Source organism: Coturnix japonica, chromosome 5 (assembly GCF_001577835.2).
Source record: "Coturnix japonica isolate 7356 chromosome 5, Coturnix japonica 2.1, whole genome shotgun sequence".
NCBI lineage: Eukaryota > Metazoa > Chordata > Aves > Galliformes > Phasianidae > Coturnix > Coturnix japonica.
The window spans coordinates 51,498,768-51,518,250 of NC_029520.1; the positions used below are offsets into that span (position 1 = coordinate 51,498,768).

Sequence of the window (19,483 nt, forward strand, 5' to 3'; positions counted from 1 at the left end):
CACAATCTCACTAAGTAAAATGTCCTGAGGAGATGGAGAAAATGAAACAAAAGTCTCTATTTCATTTGCCAGTCAAATGACAGTTTCTTGACAAAGTGAGCAAAGAGAATATCAGCAAGGAATTTGATTTTGGTGCCCTGGAAAAACTACTTGTAATTGCTACACCCAAATCCCTGTTCTGAAGGAGTCTGGTCCAATGTGAAGGCCAGTCCTGCCTAAGATATGTCCTCTATGGGAAGGTAGGAATGGACACCCAGTGCTGAGTGAGATTTAGAACTGTGCAATTATTCATCTTGGAAAAGCTATCTAAGATCCCTAAGCCCAGCCCACCATGCCCGCTGCCCATGTCCCTCAGTGCCACATCTCCACAGTTCTTGAACCCCTCCAGGGATGGCGATCCCAGCACCTCCCTCAAGAGTCAGAGCTGTACTTACAACTAAAGACTGATGGGACCATGGCCACACTCCTGGCTCTGATTCCTCTGCCCCTGTAGGTCTGGAAAACATGAGGCTGTGCAAGCAGTCATCCACCACCTCTCATCCCCAAGGCAAGAAGAAAGTAATGCAGGAAAAACAAAAGGTGAAGAAATAGGAGGAATGAGGATCCAAACTAATTATAGCTGGAAGGCACACAAGAGAAAGTAGCAGTAAAACACTAAGAAGAAGGACTGAAAAATGTAGTTTTGTTATTTTGCAAGCAAGAAGAAAAAAAACCATGAAGCCTTGAATGCTTAAAAGAGCTTTTTTTTTCTTAGTCTTCATAGAAAATGAAATACAAATACTACAAAGTTGTTCCAGAGAATAAATATTAATGTAGCAATCAACTACACCGTTAAGGATTGGTGCAACAATATTTATCTTGTCTGGTTTTGTTCAGCTTAAGATGAAATCCACCTGAGTGCTTAAGGAATTGAAGACACCAGTTCCTGAGCCATTAATGCCTACTGTGGAAAACAGACAGAGAAGGTGAGGTCCCCAAAGTAAAGAAAGGAACAAACACACAACCTCTCTTTGAAAGACAACAGATAAGGAGGCAGAACTGTAGACTTACCAGCATGACCTCTGCAAAGGACACTGAATCATTGTTTAGCAATCTATTTATAAGTGCTGGGTGAAGGCGAGATGATATAACATCCTATGTGTTTTTCTCAGAGTGTTAAGCCAACACATTTTCTGTTATCAAAAGAGTAATTGGAGAGAAGGAATCGCTGCTTTGGCTCTAGCAGCTCTTTTTACACGCTAACACCTCATATTCCCATGAATGAATGACTATTGATGGGCCTTCAACTCACCCACTTGGAGACTGGTTATCAGTAGGCACAGGAAATGTGCCTTGCTAAGGACTGCCCTGGATTTAGTATTCTTAAATATTTTTCTTATTGCGTGGTCAATGAAACAACCTGAGACATTCTAATGTGTGGCTGTGAAATCATTTTTAGTGGTGGTACTAAAGAATTTCTTTATGTTTGATGAAAACATCCTTAGAAGCTTTTGATCATGTCTCAGAGCAGGGAGGTGGAAAAACTGACCTCCCTCCTGAGATCCTTTGGAGATTCATTTTCCAGCAACCACAGCATTCTTGTACTATGATAATTCACTGAAGCAGTTGGAAAAATGTCTTGTTGCTGCATTGATGGGGATTATCTGCTTTTGGGAAGATTGTTGTTTGTATTAATAGAAATGATGATATTAAGGAGACAGATACCAATAGCCATATCGCCCTAGGGTGGGAACAGGCTTATACAGAGCCACCAGTTTGTGTGATTACCCTGATAGATGTGATAAGTAATGTACCACAAAGCAGAAATTATTGCCTGTTAAATGCAAGGCAGTGTGAATCACAGCAATACAGAACTGTTAAAATCAAAATTGAGTGGTTGTAAGAAGGAAACATCCACATCTCTCACAGTCACTCTGTTATGGATATTAACTGAAGTTACCTGCTTTCTTATACTGCTTGTTAGTCAAATGGAAAGAGTTTCTTCCTTCATTGTGAGCTGTCAGTGACCGCACATGCTGCTGCTGTCTGGCTGTAGTAGAGTATTGGGATGACCAATGGATGTGAACATGCACCCATCAGAGCATCAACTCCCTCTGCTCTGCTGCGTTGTGAGCCTGGCTCCATAGTGCCACAGAATGGATGGGGGGGTTGCCTTGGCTAAGGCACCTGCCAAACCTGCAATGAGAAGTATGAACATTAGGCGTGCACACAGTTGCTATTGTAAAATCAACAGAAATAAATTCTGAAGTATGATATTCAAATACATGATGATGAACATTGCCGTGCTGTAACATCTTTGGGTTTGCTTTATCATCTTTTTCTTTCTTTCCTTCTCTTTTTCTTTCTTATACACAAAGTATTAGGTGCCAATGGAGTAATTTAGCAGGAAATAATAGAGTTCATAGCCTTTTTTATAAATTAACTTTATGGAATATTACCTACTTCTTCCAGTTCTCAAACAGCAATCCTGATGATTTATGACACTTAATGACACTGGATGGCATAACACACTTATTTATTCTAAAATCTCTGCCGTGCAAAGCGCTGCACAATGAAAAATGTCATGTTTTTACAGTACCTATGAGATTCAGAAAGAAATTGTAGAAAACTGAGCTCTATTTCCATTCTAGCAGTCACTTTCATTAAGGAAATTAAATTAAATTGAAATTAACTTTAGAAGATCCTCCACATGCTTAAAACAGCATATCTCCCTACAGTCTTTTGTTGTTGCTATTCTTTTGACTTTCCTGCCTGATATGTTAAGAAATGACAATTAATGTCACTTAAGAAACGAGCTTGGTTTCCTCTTAATGTGGGAGCCAATTTCTTTCTGAGGATATTGGAGCACTGAGCATGGGTGTTGATTCTGTTCTACGGTACAGCAGAACTCACACCCATCCACACTCACTGCATTTGCAGCCTTGATGCTGTGATAAATACAATCCCTTTCAGTTTCCACTGTTGGTCTTCATGAGCGCTTTGGTTGCTGAAGTAATTTTGGTACATGAAACAAATGTTATCAACATTTAAAGTAATGAAAGGGGATGGTAACAGCTGGCTAGATTTTAACAGTTCTCTCGGTACAAATATTAATTAAATGCAGGATACTAATTTCCTTTTCTATTGCAGTCAGCTGCAGATTGCAGTTTTAGCTACACATTCCTTCTATGTGACCATAAAGATGGAGGTGTGAAAGGTTTCCAGGCACAGTGCTGTGTAGCAGCAGCTGAAGGAAGGAACGTTTGTGGATGAAAGAGCTTCAAGCCACTTGCCAGTGATCCAACAGCAACGGAGAGATGTCAAACAAGCACTGATAGTTCAGCTCTAATGAATGTAGGAATGTTTAAGCATTGCTCCTCAATGTGGATATCTATAAGATTGCTTTAACATGGGAAGCAGGAAGGCAGTTCTGATGCTTGATATGAAGGGCCAGGAGTGGGCAGAAGTTTCCACAGGGCTTTATATGAATGCAATTACTATAAATTATTGCACAACCCATCCTATTAGGGTGAACAGCCCACTTCCAAAAGCCAGGTTTGAAAGTCAAGCAGAAGAAGGTACGAGCTGCCTTTACCCTCTGTCGAAGCAATGGCCCATACTTCCCTCCTGCACGTTTCCAAAGCAACAGTAAATAGTACCCCTGTTGAGACAACAGCATATTGCACTCCTGCTGAGAGGAATTTGCATTTCATTTGCAGATTATTATACCCCAGGCTTAGTCTAAACTGCTTTCAAATTTCCTTTGTTGCTATTGGGTATTCATGTCGGTGTCTAGATGGAATTTCAAACTTGAAATTATTCTCACTTCATGTACGTGACCATATGTTTCTTATAACAAGTTTCAAATAAGAAATGCCTATCATTTTGCCCAGATAGCTAATGTAAAATGGACAGATTAATAAACCCTGCATCTCTTTCATCCACAGGAACATGCTTCCCACAGACCAAATTGAAGCTACAAAATGTAACAAACTACCAGATTTAAAAGTTGTGCAGGATAAACCCCGCTATAATTTCTGGAAAAACAAAGTTTATAGAATCATTACAGAACCATAAAATAAATGCATTCAATCTGAAGGCAGCTATGGAGACTGTTTGGTCCAAACAGAGCAGGGCTGGCTGGACCGCGTTGTCCAGTGCTTCCAGCTTGACATTGCCCATCTCACAGGTCAGAGAATCCACCACCTCAGTGTGCTACTGCTCCTATGTTCAAACAAAGTGGCAATTTAAAAAAAAAAAAAAAAAAAGGGTTTTCTTGTGTTTAAATGGAATTTCCTGATAGATTTTGCTAGGTTTGTTTGTTGTGGGATTTTTTGGTGCACATCCATGTCACTGCGTCACCAGTGCATTAGATGCCCCCAATCCTTTTACAACCTTTGTAACAGTGATGCATGCCTATACATGCATATAAACTCGTTATATATCAGCAGAGGAAACGTGCTGGTTGTATGGCACAGCAGGTCCCTCCAAGGCAGGCGGACAAGACCATGGTGCTGCTCCTCTGATCTTCCCACAAATTAACTGGTACTGCAGTTTTCTCTTTTCCTTAAGCTACAAACTGTTTGGACGGTGACATTAATAACCGTCGTGTTATAAAACTGCAGCAGATTTGGCTACGGGCTTTTTTCAAATTGAGAGCACTCAGGGCTCATAGATGAGCTGCTGTCCCGATAGTATTGCAATCCTGAGGGGAAAAAACCATCATGGTATTTGCTCCTTAAGATGCCCGGGACTTACAGCAGGTTCAGCAACCAAATTACATTCATGATGTTTTTAATTACCCTTTAGCTCTCAGCTTTGTACATTTGACATGGACACTGCTGTCCCCTGGTACCAGCCTCCTGGGTGCAAGAGACACCTCAGGAAGCAGAAAACATTTTTCTAAAATGCTGTTTACCTTCAAAATAACACAGAAGTTTAATAATAGCTGTATATTGGCTAATAGCCCTGGGCATAGCCTGAATCATTTACTGAGGCAACAAATCTCTTGGGGAAATTTAAGCAGGTTTTGGCATAGGTTCTGTGAAAGGAACAACCAGGGCTCCTACATCAGCAGCCTGAGTCTTGGTGGTCATGACGTGCCCTCCAGCACCTCCCTGAGGTTGTCCTTGCCATCCTTCTAGGGAGAACCCAAGCTGCTGGGCTCCAATGCAAGCTCAGATCAGAGCTCTTGCACCAAAGCATTACAGTGCATATGTATATATTCAGCATATAAGTATAGACTGTGACTTGTGTCCCAGCTTCCCCTATGTCCCTCGTGCTCCCGGTGCCCATCTCACCTGCTCACAGCCTTTGAGATGCCACTATGTCAGATGCGTGCAGAGGGAACTCCAACCATCCCAGCCTGGATGACAGCTGCAGCACAGGAACACTGAAGAAAACACGGGAAGTCCTGCAGTAAATAAATAGGGAGTATAGTAAGAAAAATATAGTTTCTCATTCCTCTCCATCAGCTATTGACTTCTTTACCTAAGGGAGGTGGATTTAATTCCATTCTCAAAACAACCGTGGACTATACAAGTCCATTAGATCATTGAAGGACCATTGAAAATCTTTCAGAGGAAATAGGGATATCTAAATAAATTCAGAAGCGCGTTATTCTAGCACCCTTCAGACTTGTGTCAAATACTCTGCATTACTGCCTATTACATTACGGAGCCATTAAACACGTATTATCTTTTGAAGGAAAAGCAGAGATTAATGACCCAAACCAATATGATGAATACACTGTGCAGGATGAGCCAGACTTCTGCAGCAACCCAGCAAGCAGAGGGAAGAAACAATAAAACTGGATAAATAACGGAGCAAGAAGGTCAAAGAAGGAGAAATTAAGAGTCTGAAAATTATTTGAGCTCCGTTCTCCACACTCTGGAAAAAAAGATAATATTAACCAGCTACAAATATATTTAATGCTTTCTCCCCACTGCAGTTCTGCTACCAGGATATGTCTCCCCAGTGCAGCATTACGTCGCAGTTATAAAGATCTATTTTGAAGTAAAAACAGTGGCTGTGTTTTGGATGAGACCTGGGAACACGGCAGTTCAATTGAACATGCTAGTAGCTGAAGCTGCACTGTTTTGGGTGCGTTGGGATCATCCAATCCAGCATTGGTCCCATTGTGGTCCCAATAGGAAATACAGCAGAGTAACAGCTGCTGAAAGGCCACACTTTAGTTTTTGTGTTTAATCATCTTCTTTGTATGCTGAGCAGGAATTACTGTGGCTGAAATTGAAATTTGTTTCATAAGGGATATTAATGTGGTTAATAAGACAAGCAATCGCCCACCGGTGGCCCTAGACATATCCAATAAGATTTTAATGATTCTTTTATCGTTACTATTTGCTACTATGAAACCACTAGGCCAATTTATGTCTGCTTCATCTCAAATGGGAGAATTTCTGATCTGAAAAGCTTTAAATAAGAGCGCTTTCCCCCAGCATTTGGCCGTGCTCTTTCCTCCAGCAGCCGTGCTGGTACACATTTGTATGTATGGTGAGAAGCAAGCACTGGGTTGGCTGGGAAGACCACCAGGTGCCCAAAGCCAAAAGAGTTTGCTCAGCTTTGTGTCAGAGCAGAAGCCACATGCAGATGGCACAGTAATATACAAAGCCACTATGGAAATAAAGAACAACACCAGAGTGGCTTCTACTTTGGGCACAAACCACAGAATCATAGAACCACAGCATGGATGGGTGAGAAGGGACCTTGCAGTCCCCAGCCCCACCTCCACCCATTGGGCTGGGTACCCCTGGCTCAGGCTGCCCTGGGCCCATCCATGGCCTCAGGCACCTCGAGGGATGGGGCACCCACAGCTCTGGGCAGTGCTGGGGCCTCACCATTTTGCATAGGGAATTTCCTGCACACATCCAAACAAAAGCAAGAAAGTTGTCTCTGCCCCGGTGCTGGTAGCTCACACAGCACAGAACACTTTGCTGCTGGTTTTATCTCTTCAGCTCAAGGGCACGGTTTGCAGCAGAGAGAAGAAAAACATGAATTTTTTTCCCCCTATCAGCAATCTGTGCTGGGGACCGCAGTGAGGAAGAACACACACATTGCTATACAAACATCAGGAGAATGAAAAGAAAGGGGTACAAACAAGGCATTTGTCAGTGCTGTGATGGAGAGAGACACAAAAAGTAGCAGGAGATCAGGGGGTTACAGAAACAGGCACTGCTGCTGCTGTCCTTTGGATTTAAGAAGAAAACCCAGCCTGAGCAGCCTTCAGGGCACAGCAGCTGGAACCCATGTGGAGAGCAAAGAGAGCAGTGATCAGTGAGCTTCTGGAAAGCAAAGAGATAGTTAAGGAGGGGAGAGGCAGCGCCCAGCATGAATGTTGGTGGAGGCTGAACCTGCTGTATAGAGAAACAAAATAGAAAAATATTACTGTGATTCCAAAGGGAAAGTACGTTCTGAAGGTCAGAGTGCTACAGGCAGGAATAATGGTAATCAACTCAGCTGCAGCAGTGTTCCTGGTGCTGCCTTTGGGGTATTTATACTGGTTTTGTAAACCTGCACCATTTGCATGTGAGCTGGGCTGTGATATCCCAGTCTACCAGGCAGCAATTAGACATGCTGGTATGTGAGAAGTGCACTTATTCATTCCTTGAGAGCGATGCACTGTAGGAGCACAGAATACCCTCCATCACATTCCCTCACCCTGCTCTGAACAATCTCTCCTGCAGAAAGTCCCTCAGAGCACCTCTGTGAGCCCACCGACTTCTACTGGCCATGGCTCTGCAGGTAGGAAAGGGACTGGGGATGGAACTCATAAAAAGATGCCAAAGTATTAACATGGTGGTGTTACACCATATTACAGATCATTAGAGCTCATGCTTAGTAAATCATTAAGAATTGTATCTGCTAGATGAGAGCAGAACACTACAGGGATTGAAAAGGAGTTGCTTTGTGTGGTCTCCATCAGCACACTGAACTGCTGGGGGGGGAGATAAAGGACAAACAGAGAGAGGAGCGTTAGCTTGGATAGTCACTGATATCCTTAACAGAGAGATTCCCTGCGAGCTGAGGTCCAACCAAGGATGCACAATGCTGCAGCCCATCACACAACCTCACACAGTGTTATTTAGAAACAGTGGCAGAAAAGATGCACTCAGTAGGTTGAGAGACATTAGTTAAGGGTCCAGACCTCACTCTAGGTACAGGAGTGCAACAGTCAAAGAAGGGAACCTGCTCTTGGATGCTCAAGTTTGTGCATCAGATCTGAATGCTGCAGATCTTGTTTCTTTGCTATGGTTGGTTTTCACACGCCCCAGTAAACATGAATCCAGTGCAAACCTTTTTCCTGTTGCATCCTCATTTACCAGCACAGGCACTGTTTGTCTTTAAATCTTTATCTTAGTAGGTTTTGGTCAGGGGAAGCTCACAGCATAACCCCCCCTCCTCGTCCTCCCCCTCCCCTTCTGCTTAGTAACACCTGGGTTAAAGGCTCCCCATCTGGCACCAACATTTCCTCTTTCCTAACTTTCTCTTTGGCTGGAGGCTGAGGAGGCAGCAGACACTTTCAGCACAGCATAAAAGAGCCTGGCAAGATTTTATGAATGGGTGGTGTGAACACCATTGAAATGAGCAATGACCGAGGACAGCTCAGAGAAAGGAAATAATACAAACCCATGCATCTGAGAATGACTCCAAAGTAGGGTTTGTTTTTCTTTTTCACCTTGGTTAAATTTTTGGCTTCAATAAATCCAATCAGATAGCGATTTATTACAGTGTTCTATTTGGTGTCATTTCCTCCTCTATGGAAATATTCAGTGACTCATTTGCTTGTTGAGAAAGAAAGTCAATATTGCAAATACATTCAACTTCTACACAGCAGCTGCTCTGAGACCTTTCTGTGGTCTAATGGACATTGTGCTTTCCCTGGTGCTCACACTACATCACTCCAGATCTCTCCTTTGAACTCCTCTGTTGAACAAGCAATGCTTATCACCTTATCATCTCTGATATATCCTCACTGGCTTGTATTTGCAGGAAGAGAAAACTCAGTGTCTCTTTGTTTCCCTTCTCTCCATATATTCTTTTTTGCTCTGTTTTTGTGGCTGTTGTTTCTGACCTTTCCAAAGCTAAAAACTGTCTTCTTTGATGCCCTCCGCAAAATCATGGAATCATATCATTAAAAAAAAATTAAAAAAAAAAAATCATAGAATGGCCTGGTTGCAAAAGCCCACAGTGCTCATCCAGTACCAACCCCCTGCTATGTGCAGGGTCACCAACCAGCAGACCAGGCTGCCAGGCTGCCCACCTAGTAAAGGCCATAGTTGGGGGGGGGATGAGAGGGGGGATCTGTAACCTGTGCTCCTGAAGAAGGTTATAAAGAACAGGGAGTGGAACAGGCAAAGCAGTGACAGCTGCACTGGGACTGTCAGGCAACAAGAAGAGCTGCACTGATGAACTGACGGCTCCTGCAGCCATTTATCTCCTCAAGGCCATTACTTTGATGACTTCTTTCAGCCAGTGACAAGATGTTCATCTTGAAGGAGATGTCTGATAAAGATGTGGATGTAGCGATTGCACTGGGGCTCTCCATGATATCTGCTTGAGCACTCACACAGAAGAGATCTGTCTGGTTAACAGAGGTGTGGCTGTGCTTGCACAGACTGCCCATCATGGGCAGAGCTGCTGCCACAGGGACAAAGCAGAGGAGGTGAGTGCTGGCAGCTCCTCTATGGAACACCACATGCAGCATCCTCAAGGCAATGAAGACAGAGCCCTCATCTCAGGAACCCGAGGATCTACGTGCCCCAGAACAAAGGCCATGTAAGAGTCAAAATCACATTTGACAGCAAATGGAGCATACCAGTTTCTATATGAACTCTCCCCATCTTAGGTCTGCTGCTGCAGATCATGCAGAAAGCTATTAGTTCATTTATTCTCCGAATCGTTACTACCAACTGTGCTAACTAACATAAAGAAGACTAATGGATTCCTTGAGGGAAAATTTATGTGCAGGGTCAACTTCTTTTTTTTTTCTTTTAAGAGAGGCATGCAATTACCACTACTTTTATTTAATGATGCCTTCTCTGAATATACATCATATTTTCTTGGAATTAAAGACTACAAATGCAAGCTTTTGCTCGAAATGGAATTATTGATTCATCCAGCATCAAATCTACCGCCTGATAATTACAGACAATGAAAAGCTCCTCTCTCTCCTAACAGTGTCAAGCTGTTAATGCCATTCAGAAATGCTGAAGAGCATAATAAAAACCAAGCAATGCAAGACAAGCGCTGAGCCTTTCTGTTCAGCCCAGTCCCATGGGAGCTGAACGCCGTCAGGGCACATGGCAAAATGTCAGCATTACTTCCTTGTAACACATAGAGAAGAATAGCACAGTTGTGCTGTAAGATTAGCAGATATCTAGAGTGTAATTACAGCATAGAGCACGTATGTTGAGCTGGCATTACAATTTGAGCCAAGGGATTTCTTGTAAGACACTTGCGAATGAGAATGTTCTATGTCACATGGCTTAAAAAAAGGGCACAAAAACCTTCATTTCATTTAAAATGTGCCATTTTGCATTGAAATGCACAAAGAACCACAAGTTTATCCTTAAAGATAATATGTTTGATTTTCTTGTTGGCTTGGAGGATGACTTAGGACAGGCCGTGCTTCTAAAGCATCACTGATGGCTCATGGCACCCATTGGGATTAGCTCACCTCTCAACTCCCTTCTCCCTGGGTCTTCTTCCCATGGTAGCATGGAAAAAATAACGTAGCTATTTGGGAACAGCCTTTTGTAACACTATGCACTGCCTCATTTTCACAAGAAAACAGCCTAAACACATATCTGTTGGTATTATAGTCATCTATATGCTACACTGCTTCCACTGAAGGCTTAAGCAGCTCTAGGCCATACTCAGCCACACATCCTTTACCTCCAACCTCAGTCCTGCTGCTGCTTGCAGGAGCTCCTATCCAACCCAGCCCCTGGTCCCAGCACCCAGCAGGGCTGTTCCAGAGGGACATTAAGGTGTGGACTGGAGGTTAAATCCCATTCCTCCCTGGATGCACATAACTCATAGTAAATTCCAATGTAACCACATTCTCTCTCAGAGCCATTTTCAGCAGGTTTCTATCTTTTTTTTTTTTCCCATGTGATGGATTGCTCATTTCCCTCCCTCCCCTGTAAAATCATCATCTCCTATTGACTTTAAAGCAAGCTGCCCAAGCCCATGGAAATGGTCTGTGCTATTTAATCATAAAGTCAGTTCCAGGCTTTTGAGATCTGTTAATGGCACATTCCCCCATTCTTTGCAGTGCTCTGTTACACCTTGCTTTGCAGCAGCATCCAGTAGCTCAGCCTTTGCCTTGCTGCATTATGTGACATGGGATGATTTTCCCAGTGCCAGCTTTCTCCAAAGTCCAGTGCTTATTGTAACAGCACATTGTGGGATGAATACACTGTACATTATTCCTAATATGCAGCTATTCATTTATTTCCCATTAGTTGGAAAGAAATGAGGCACATCTGCCCACCTGCTGATCCACAGACAGAATACAGAAAGCCTTTAAATTATGTGGGCATGTATAAATACTAACTTGTAAGCACAAGAGGTTGAAGGAATGAAATTAAATGATGGAAAGAGAAATAACTGCCAACCTGAAGGAGTTTATGGGGAAACATTCCTGCCTCTACTCCTGCAGAGTTTGCCTCAAAGCCTCCAAAGCAAAATGAAGTGTAGAAGAAAGAAAACTGCTGCAAAAAGGAATAAGTGCATTGCAGATGGGACTGTTAGAAAAGCACTAAGTACTGTTTTCTCTCTGCATTCCCTGGAATACAAATTAAAACTCCTATAACTACTGTTATACACAAGCAAGTAACCTCAGTACAAGAAACCACACACTGACTGCTCAGGGGTGATGCGCACCCATGGGTGCCCAGGCAGAAGCTGGGAGCTACCTCTCCTATTATCCCACTCCTGCACCACATCACTCCTCCAAGAGCACAGCTTGGCCCAGCCAACACCACAGCTGTCAAGAATTACATGTGAGCTTCGAGAGGAGATTGTAGCCCCACATGAAGGCCCTAGAGAGGCTGAGTGGAGGTGGGCCCAGAAGCCTCATGTAGCTCAATAAAACCATGTACAAGGGCTTGCACCTGAGTCACAACACACACTGCCAATACAAGCTGGGGAATGTTAGCATAGAAACACACCTGATGCCTGTACCTCACTGTCACATTGGTTTGAAGCTGGATAGAAATTTGATTGTATAAGGAAACACAGAGGAGTTCAGTGGCTGCTGCCTGAGGTGAATTACTTCTTTAGTAACTCTGATTACAATACATTAATTACATCAGAGAAAGCAAAATTGCACAACAGCCACCAGACTTCTGTTCCAAAATAAACTGCTTTCTCAATAACACTTTCAGATTCAGTACCCTTTTAAAAACACCAAATATTACACAGTTGCATTTCAAGAGACTCAGATCTATAGAACAAGTCCGTAGCATTGTACACCCACAAGTTCTATATGATGGTTATCTGAGTGCACATTATAGCCACCAAACCGGCACATGGTAACATAGGACAGGAGGGAGAAGCAGCCACGGTTGTGCATTAGAATAGGGTGCCAACAACTCATTGTATTGGGTTGTCAGGCTGTTAGTGGCTGGAGGCAGGGCTGCTGAAGGAATATCAACAATAGAACTCACTACAATAAGGCTGATGTTCTCACTGCAGGACTTGTGCCAACAGATGTTGCTTCAGCAAGGAAAATTAGCCCAGACACTGAAGCCAGAAAGGGGAGAAAGCAGAGTCTTTGCTCATTCAGCTGGTCTGAGATTGTTAGCTGAGTCACAAGAGACTACAACAGCAATTTGCTGAATAGACTATAAATTACATCTATGCAATATAAAGGACCCAGGAAGGTGGTACGTGATTATCTGGTGTTGCACTTTGTGTTGAGAATCCCCAATCACCTGGATTAAACAGTGGATGGGTGATCACAAAAAGCCTTTCCAAGAAGCTCAAGAAGAAGAATGAACATTCACAACATCAGGAAGATGTGGTGGAAATAGTGAAAAGCTGCTTTGATGGAGCTCTGATACAACCACAGCCTCAGGCAGAGCAGCCTTGCCCATTGGATGCCATGCTTGGGACACGCTCATCCACATATTATGTGTGCAATTAAAACTTAGTCAGATTGTATATATGGAGAAATCTGTAGCTTATCACCATTTTATGAGCTTCTTACATTGTGGCTTACCTGTAGCATTGCTGATATTGATCTTGAGCGCACAGTTCACCGATTGCCAGTTAATTAAGTGCTGTTAAGAAGTCAGTAAACCACTTGAGCCCTGATTTGGTTTAAGCTAGGTGAGCCACAAAGATTTTTCCCTGCAGCAGATGGGCAGTGGCAGTAATTCCCCTGCAGGGAACCAGTCATTTCAAGTGAGCACAGAAATGAGTACTGGGGCTGCCCTTTGACATCAGCACATGTTGGCCTACAAAGCCAAAGAACCCTTCTGAGAAGACAATCTTCTTAATACCCAACCTGAAATCTGCTGGGGAACAGCAGGGACCACAGCTTCCCAGCTATAGCTGTGATGGGGACTCCCAGGCGGGCCATTATTTCCTACTGCGTGATCAGAGCCAGGAAAGCAGCTGAACTTCCTACAGATGTCAGAATAGATCAGACTTTCCCCTCCTCCAGCCCTCCTGGTGGTCCCATGAGGGATGCTTTGTCCCTCAGCACAGGGGAACAGTCCTGCCTTCACCCTGGTGAGCTGCTCTGTGTCCCAGACACTTCTGGAACAGTCTTCTCATCAAACCAAGGATTAAAAAGCTGACGATAAACAACAGTGAATCCAATCTAACGTAGGGAGCATTATGTTATGAGAATGTCACAGAGTTATACATTAAAAATATATAAAGTTATAAACCTGACCGTGCTCCTTCCAGTTGCTTTGCTGTTGTCATTTATTTCTGCTTAAATGCATGTTTCAACAAAACAGTTACATAAACAGCACCTGCATTTCTGTCCTGCTGCTTCTCTTTCTGATGCGACTTTACGACGTGGCCAGTGTCATGTACACCCATCACAGCCCAAGCAGAAAGTGCAGCACACACAGCATATGGAGAAGGGGGATCAGAAACTCAAACATTGTCTTATGCCACGTAGAAAGCTGGTATGTGTTACAATAGGGCTATTAGTCAAACTTCTTTTTCACCTCTTTTGGAAGATGGGATGGTGGAAAGCAAATCTGACAGCTAGGCTAAAACACAGAGATAATGATGGGCACCAGAATGGAGATGAGGAAGGAGATAGGAATGGTGGTGATGGGAATTGGGAATGGTCCATCCTGTCTCCAAACTGGCCCTGTGACACAAGATGCATATCAGGCAGCTATTGTAAGAGGCCACTGGTACCTACATGTGGTAGAGGGCATCCATTGGTTGCAAAGCTTGAAGAAAGCCTGGGAAACACACTGTGTAGTTTGTCTTTGGACATCTCTTGCAACCCCTGATTAGTATAAAGAGGCAGCTGGCGTGGGTGTGAGCAAGGGAGATGTCTGCAAATGGACTGATGGCTTCTTCCAGGAGGGAGGAGGAATGATGGGTAAAAAACACAAACCACCCCAAAAGAGTAGAAAGCAGATGTTACTATAGCAACTAGCAGCACTCTTGCCAGAAAAAGTAAGGAAAGAATCAATGATAAGAAAGAAGTAATCAAACCAGCTTAAGGAACGTAAAAAATAGAAATTGTTTATGAATTATATATAAGTCTGCTAAAAAAAAATGAATATGAATCAATTCAAAATAAAATAGATGTGTTGAATGAATTTAAAGAAAAGGAATAAGATGCCGTTCACATGCTAACACCGTGCAATAAATTATGAATGTTTTTGTTTGGAACGGCTGCTTTGCTTGGGAAACAACTCAGCAATGCAAGGATGGAAGTCTAAGTATTGAAGCATAACTCAGCCTCCTTGATGGAGCTGCCTCACTCCTTACAACAACACAAGATGGACGACCACCAGTTAGGGTGAGGAGGCAAAACTTCAGTTTTCAGTATGGACTGAAAAACACATTGTTCTACAATGAGAATCGTTACTTGCACAATGCACAGGTGCTTTAAGACATTGTAAGAAGGGTAAAAAAAGGTATATACACATAAATATGGTTGGGAAGAACAAGATCTCAGGTTGCAAGAACAAAGACAAGAACTGAGCAGAATCTTCGTGACTAAAGTTTGGCATGATTTCACAAACATTGCAGCTATAGAAAGAACGCTGGAGTCTATAGTGAGCATAGGAAACAAAGTTGAGCATTAACTGCAAACCAAACTTCTCCTTGCACATTACTGCTCAACAAAAGAACCAAGGACATCAGAACATGGGGGCTGATGGAGCTACATTTTCAGACTGCGGTGTTTTTTGGTTGCTTCCCCTTCAGGGCCAATTCATAGCTGAGGGCAGCTCTTAAAAGCAACTGCTTAGAGAAGGTGTTTTAGTTATTAATACACACTTATGCAAGTGCCATTTGTGGCAAGGACTTATGATTTTTCATAAGTATATGACCAGTCAGGGCAAAACAGGAGAAAGGAACAAACTCTGGGGCATAAAACTCTTCAAAAACATCTGGTTGGGTTATGAAAGGGATGATCTCTTGGGAACATTTAACCCACTACCTCTTCCAGCTCCTGGGGTCATCATTCAGATGGGTCTGGTCTTCCTGTGGTTTCAATTGAGATTGAGCCCAATTTGGTATCACCTTCTCTACCTGTGCAGACTCACACATACAGATTCATTTCAGGCGAGCTTTCCAAGGCAAAATGGGAGAAAAGAATGCATAAAGAAAGTAACAAAGAAGATTTAGGGTATGAACAGACATGCATATGCAAATAAATTAAACAGCCTAATCTAAGTCTGGAAGGAAGGACATAACAGAAGCCTGTATAATCAAAGATGCCCTGCAGACACGCAGGGAATAAATGTTGTCACCACTTCTGACAAAACAGCAAATTTGTGTCAGGCAGGAGACAGCACAACCAGCACAAGGAATTCTTCCTCACACACCATGTATGTAAACTGCAAAATCCATTCCTTGTAGATGCTAATAGCGACACAGGCTCAAAAGGCAATTGCATAAATGTATGAAAGAGCACTGAGAGCTGCAGTGCAGAGAGATACCTGACTCAAAGCTTCTTAGTGGCAGCTCTCCAGGGACAGCTGTAAGGCAGTAGGAGTACGTGTGATCCCTGTTTTCATTTCTCTCTTTGTTATTTCCTACTGGCTCTGCTGGGTACAAGATGTTAGGCCCAAAAAAACCCTTTATTGTGGTCTTGTAAAGCAGTTCTTGTGGTTTTAGGTTCAAGGATCTGCTGTGGAAAGAAGCTTTTCCTTTCCACAAAATCTATTAGGTGATGAGAATTCATATTTTCCCCTTACTCATAATTTTCTCCCTTCTGCAGCCAAAGCAGAACTGCTGCCCCTGAATGTCTCTATGTCCCACTGCTGTTCCCAAAGGACACAGCAGCTGCTTTATTGCTGCTTGCCAAAAAGACAAGACTGTAGAGACAATACTAAGCAGGTCAAAGCGTCACTCCTGCTTTTGCATATGAACTGGGCTATATTGAAAGTGACACTGGCCAAGCCAGCACAGCCACCACAAATGCCAGTTCTTCCTGAAGATTCTCTCTTCTGCTTCCCTAAAGCGCTCCTGTAACATCCCTGAAGGCACAGAGCAATAGGAGAGGATGGTCTTCCTTAGGCTACCTATGACAAAACCACAGGACAGATTTACTGCCCTTATGCTACTCCTTCTCACAGAACACTGCAGTTTATGAAGCCAGTTCTTCATTGGATTAGGATTATTATTTTGCTTTTATTTCTAGAATTTTTGACCTGCATTATTTTTAGCTCACTATATCTTCTAACAACTCAGGTGACCATAGACCCACATTGGAAGTCACTACCAATAGAGTCCAAATGATCCTACAAGTGAGGGCTGTGGTCTTTTGTCAGTGGTAACATGAAGACCTCTATTCAACTGATGGTATTGGAACGGACTTCTTCAATAACTGGATAGTCAAGTCCATCGAACGGTTTGAGTTGGAAGGAGCCCTTAAGGGCCCTCTGGTCCCACTCCCCACAATGCACAAGGGCACCCACAGCTCTATCAGTGCTCACAGCCCATCTCCTGACCTTGGGTGTATGCAGGGATGGAATAGCACCACCTCTCTGGCCAGCCTTTATCTCACTAGTTAATTTCCATGGGCTCTAAAATACGTTTAGTTTTTGCAGTCACTTCAACTCACTCCTTTTCCTGCTCCTTAGCTGCAGATTATTAAATGCATTACAACGGAAGCAATTTATCCCCATTATTATGATATGAGTTCCCCAGCTGGCTCTTTAAAAGGAAAACAAAGCCACAAAAAGCAGAAGAGGAGATGCAGATGTGATTCTGCTCTTGCTCTGAGCAGTGGATTGGAAATGGATCTTCAGTCACCAAGGTGGCATTACTTCAGATCTGTAGCAGTGCAGAGCTAAGCCTGAAGGTTTTCATACGGCAACACCTTAAAACTTCAGCATAAAAAACAAACTTTTATGCTCAGTGAACCTAATTCATGGATAGAATGAATTGGTTTCCATGAATTAAGCTCTGCCTCTGAGCTGTGCTGCCTGAATGCAAAAATCTGCTGTCCCAGGGATGTGACAAACAATCCCAGGATGGCGTTATTTCAGTACAGGGAAACTCCACGTTGCACTTAAGGGTGGGATATTGAGGAACACAGCTACCTCAAAGCACATCACATAGGGATTTCACTTCGTTCTCAATCACGTAACATTAATTTCACACCTTTCACATCAAGTCACTTCATTTCAAAAATACATGGGGGGAAAAATGGTTCCTCAGGTTTACACAGCCCATAATTCCTCTGCAGGAAGAATTGTTCACTTCCACAAAACCCCCAGCAGATGTAACCACACACACCCCCTTTATCAAGGATGACAACAAAGAGCAATTTTTGAGGGTTTTTAATCTATGTTCAACATAGCTATAAATAGGGACTGCATCTACATCCAGCAGTCACACGTGCATCATTTAATAGCATAGAGGCAATTCAATAGCCAGGATAGAAGCAGGACTGTGGTTTCCCCGCTAAGCTGTTCCTAGGAAACATTACAGCATATGCAAATACTTTAAAAGCATTAATCCAACCTGCCAGGAAGACTGTCCATAATGACCTGATTTCAATCCAATTTAAAGTGGTTACTTATAAATGACACATCCACCTTCCTGATCCAACCCATACTAAAAAACAAGTAGGAAAACAGTCCATACAGCCACTTAATTGGAAATTACAAGGAAGGACGACTTGACAGCTTGCACTAAGAACATCACACCAACTGATCTTATTCTTCATGCCATCTATAACTTCACCCATGTGTTAGTTTGATTCTAACTGTTAGAACTGTTGGCTCCACCTGCAAGTAGATAGAGGCAGATAAACTGCCTGCCTTGCTGGGAAGCAACACACAAAGCTATCACCACATCCTTTACTTATTCCTCAACATTTCATAATCACCAAATCATTTGCCTGCTTGGAAACCAGAATTCCTCACTATACAAAAGCTGCCTTACAGCAATAGGTATAAGCATTATGGTTTACATAGCTTGCCCAATAAAGAAGTACATCTTGATGTGGAAGAGACTCAGGTACCATAAACAAGAGTATAGAACAGTAAGGAGCCCTCTAATATAGCAGAGGAAAAAAAAAAAAAATAAAAAAATCGAGAAACATTTCTTCCTGAACACAACAAAATAGAACCAGTCTGAATATTTTAATGGCCATAGTCATTAACTCCAAAGATCAGCTGCCAAGGAAGATGTTTGTTATTAATTTCTTAAAACCATTAAAACAAAATGCCCTTCTGGAAGGCATATCTTAATTAAGCACAGATTAAAAGGCAGACCCTAAAGGTAACAAGACTTCTAACACACAAGTTAACCAAAATTGGATTGCTTTGAATTTCTGCTTACCTTATTTCTTGATAGAACGTATGCTGCTTTTCTTAAAGCAGCCCACTCAGCTCACCTCTTCATGGAGCTCAAACCCAACAAAGCCAAAGCACATCTGTAAGGAACTTATAGGACTTTATTTGCTACTTAAATTAAAACCAGGTGATTCCAGACCATATTTGGACGAGCTGAAAGCAATCAATGGTCAGCTGAAGGAAATGGTAGCACAAGAGTGGCTCAATGGAGTGTGGGCAGCTGTGTGGGCTGAGCTTCTAGGAATGGAGATAAATTATGGAGGAACAAAAGGAAGCAGATCTTCAAGTTCTGCAAATAGTTGTTGCTCAGCTGCTGGCTGGTTCCAAATGCCTTTAGAACAGCACAAAGACTGGGATGCCTTCTGTGAGCTGCTATGCCCACTTGTGTGCCTGAGTGGCTTACTGGCCTTGTGGGCTCATCCTGCTGCTCTGAATCTTGGAGAATTCTTCATACAAACAATTGC

At 42.8% G+C, this 19,483-nt stretch overlaps 1 long non-coding RNA gene across 1 annotated transcript; it reads right to left on the bottom strand.

Annotated features, from left to right (window-relative positions):
* Positions 1–1,393: 1,393 nt before the first annotated feature.
* LOC107315435 lies at positions 1,394–19,080 on the bottom strand. Its single transcript, XR_001555907.2, has 3 exons — positions 19,006–19,080; positions 5,280–5,392; positions 1,394–2,175 (listed from the first exon to the last, which is right to left on the bottom strand). It is a non-coding gene; the product is annotated as an uncharacterized LOC107315435 (long non-coding RNA).
* Positions 19,081–19,483: the final 403 nt, after the last annotated feature.